General features: G+C 37.4%; 1 long non-coding RNA gene across 1 annotated transcript; it reads left to right on the forward strand.

Annotated features, from left to right (window-relative positions):
* Positions 1–6: 6 nt before the first annotated feature.
* On the forward strand, positions 7–958 carry LOC104964165 (uncharacterized). Its single transcript, XR_800388.1, has 3 exons — positions 7–239; positions 491–554; positions 836–958. It is a non-coding gene; the product is annotated as an uncharacterized lncRNA (long non-coding RNA).
* Positions 959–3,042: the final 2,084 nt, after the last annotated feature.

Raw genomic sequence — 3,042 nt, forward strand, 5'->3', positions numbered from 1 at the left:
ATTCAGGAGGGGTGAATGTAGCAGGTATATAAATATACAGGAATGCATTCCACCAATAATCCCTCACGTTTTATTTTATTGTTCCAATATTATTTATTGTCACTTTTATTTTGGTATGTTTACTACAAAAGACCGTTTTGGGAGCTAATGCTTTTATTTTGAAGTCTTCACTTTCGGCAGTGACGTCATCTACCTGCGTTGCACCCTCTCTCACTCAGTTGTTTGTATGGCAGACTGAGGTGAGGAGAGTTTGTCATGTGCTCTTTGTAGATTTCTGTTCTAAATGATGTTTACAGTGATTATATAATCTTAAACTGTGAAACAAGGTTATAATATCATTCCATGGTGCTAATGTGTTGCTGTGTAGTTGTTTTGCAGAAGTTTGAGTGTTTTTAGCAAACTTTTAGTTAAGTGTACTGTTTAGCAGCACTTGTGAGGACTCACACACAGCACCTGCAGCATGTTTAATGGCGTCTTTTCCCCACCACAGACTGGTGTGTTGCAGACGTCCATGTGTATTAATGCTGCTGCATTATTGTGTTTATTTCATGCAGGTATATTTGTTGCTCCCATATTTTTGGTCTATTGTGTTTTGTACTATGTGTTTATTTTATTGTTTTATTTACATGTCTAAAAATACTAATTAGCCGGTGGTGTATACATTTCCAGTGTAACTGTAATTGTACAGTGTATTGTGATCTATTGTGACAGATTTGATATCTGAATGTTTTATAAGTACTAGTCTCTCAGTTGTTTGTACGGCAGACTGAGACTGGTGTGTTGCAGACGTCCATGTGTATTAATGCTGCTGCATTATTGTGTTTATTTCATGCAGAGGAATAAATACGCCACAGTTTCGGTTAAAGACAACAACCGAATCTCCTTGTCCATCAAACACGCACAACACAACGCAGAGTCGTAGCAAGGGTCTGCTGAGAAGTAGGCCCAGACCGGCTACATATAGTAAAAAAGAATTTAGCTCAGCCAAGAAATAACTTACACATTTGGATTTTGATTGTTTGATCAACAACGTATTACATTTTAATCAATCAAATGTAGAAGTGATGTTTGATTTATTTGTTTCTGACTTTGGAGGCTTGCTGCTTCCTGGTGCCTCCAGTAATACTTTCACGTCTGGGGTGAAGGTACGTTAGCGTAGACATAAGACAGAAAGCAAAGGTTCAACAGCTAGCCTGTCTTGGATCTGAAAAACTGAACTGTTGTATTTTGTCTAACAAACAAAGAAAATTACTTTAAAAAAGTTTAAGTGAGATTGATGTACTAGAACAATTTTTTGCAACAAACAGTGTGTCAGCCTCTTTGACGGCAAACATCTTGGCTTGTTATAGTAGGAAAGGCACGGGTAAGTGTTTCTAATAACCTTACCAATGGCTCTGCAAGTCGCAACAATAAACCAGCATGCACAATACCAGGAGCCTTAATGTAATCAAGCCATCATTAATCCAAGTCTTGGACTGGTGTTTTTTCTGTCGTCCTAGTAAAAAAAAAAGGTCTATCCGGAAGTCTTCCTAAGTACAAAGTGTTGTTACCAGAATTGGTGCAATTCTGTAGAGAGACAAAAACCACGCAAACTATCACCAGAGACGTTGAACAGTATAGGTGGATGTCCCTAAAATAAATGTCCTTGTTCATGTTGGGACTTTTTAGCGTACACTAGATGGGAATAATGAACACCAGTGTGATTTTGGTGAGGCTATGACCATCCCAGCTGAAGTTACAGAGGAGGTGCCAAATCCGGCAGCCATAACACTAGCTCTGCCAGAGTTATAAAGCCCTCTTAAAACAAACACAAAGCATTATTCAAATAAGACAGCTATAACGGTAGTTAAAAGGTTAATGTATATATGTTTTAACTGTGGACAGACAAGATAGCTGTTTAGACTGTTCAATGTAAGGTGACCAGATTTTCAAAATTAACATTTTGAGTTTTGCGGTCAATATATCATTAACATATCCAATTTTCTTCACTGTTAAAGAAAAAAGGGGGACAATTCTGGTTTAATGTAATTCGAACATTTTAATTGTTGGATACAAACAGAAGGACGATAGCTCATATATGAGACTTCATAGATCTTTTATTTTGAAACTGTACATCAGATTGTCCAGATTCTCTCTGAGTGACTAGATGGGGTGTCCTGCTATCACCCTGGAGTGAAATAAGTCTTTGATAATTTGACAGTTTTTTATTTATTCTTGTATAAAAACAGAAGGACGATAGCCCATATATGAGATTTCAAAAGTATTTTATTTTGAAATTCTTCATCAGATTGTCCTGATTTTCTCTGAGTGACTAGATGGGGTCTCCTGCTATCACCCTGAAGTGAAATAAGTATTTGATTGACTTCGAATGACTCTTTGATTATGGACGGTTTCCATTAAATAAATAATAATCAAAATATAGATGGACAATAGATCTAATTTGAGATTTTAAACAGCATACATTTTAAATTGCGCTTCAGAAAGTAATGTTATTTTAGGAGTGTTGTGAGATGGTGTCAACATCAATTGAAACTAGAGAATGCAATTCCTGAAGAAATTGCTAGTGGGAATACTTTATGCTGAAAATCTGACGCTAAAATGCTATGCTGAAATGTAAGAAGAAAGTGAAGAATTTCAATTTGAAATGATACATGAACACTGGGGGCTTGAATATGTGATGAGAGAAAAAAGAAAGTAAAAAGGCTTGGAAAAGCAGCAGAGTATTTGAACTGCAAACTTTTGAACTAACTTGATGGTGAATGATCTGTCGCCATGCCAACAGCATTTGATGACATCCCATAATACGCTTAGATGCGTTGATGGCTGCATCGTTACCAAACCTGTGAAGGTTTGGGCCGTTTGGAGCATTTGAACTGAAGTTGTGAGAAAACCGTGTTTCATGGTGAGCATTGTGTTGCCATGGCAACGGCATTTGAATAAATCTCAAAAACTGTCCCGTGGATGTCTTCACGGCTGGACTGTTAGCACACATTTAGCGTAGAGCTGTTGATGCATGGACCAGTGTGGGAGGGAGGGAGAGAG

This window comes from Notothenia coriiceps, unplaced genomic scaffold (genome assembly GCF_000735185.1).
Source record: "Notothenia coriiceps isolate Sejong01 unplaced genomic scaffold, NC01 NC01_scaffold00001864, whole genome shotgun sequence".
Lineage (NCBI taxonomy): Eukaryota > Metazoa > Chordata > Actinopteri > Perciformes > Nototheniidae > Notothenia > Notothenia coriiceps.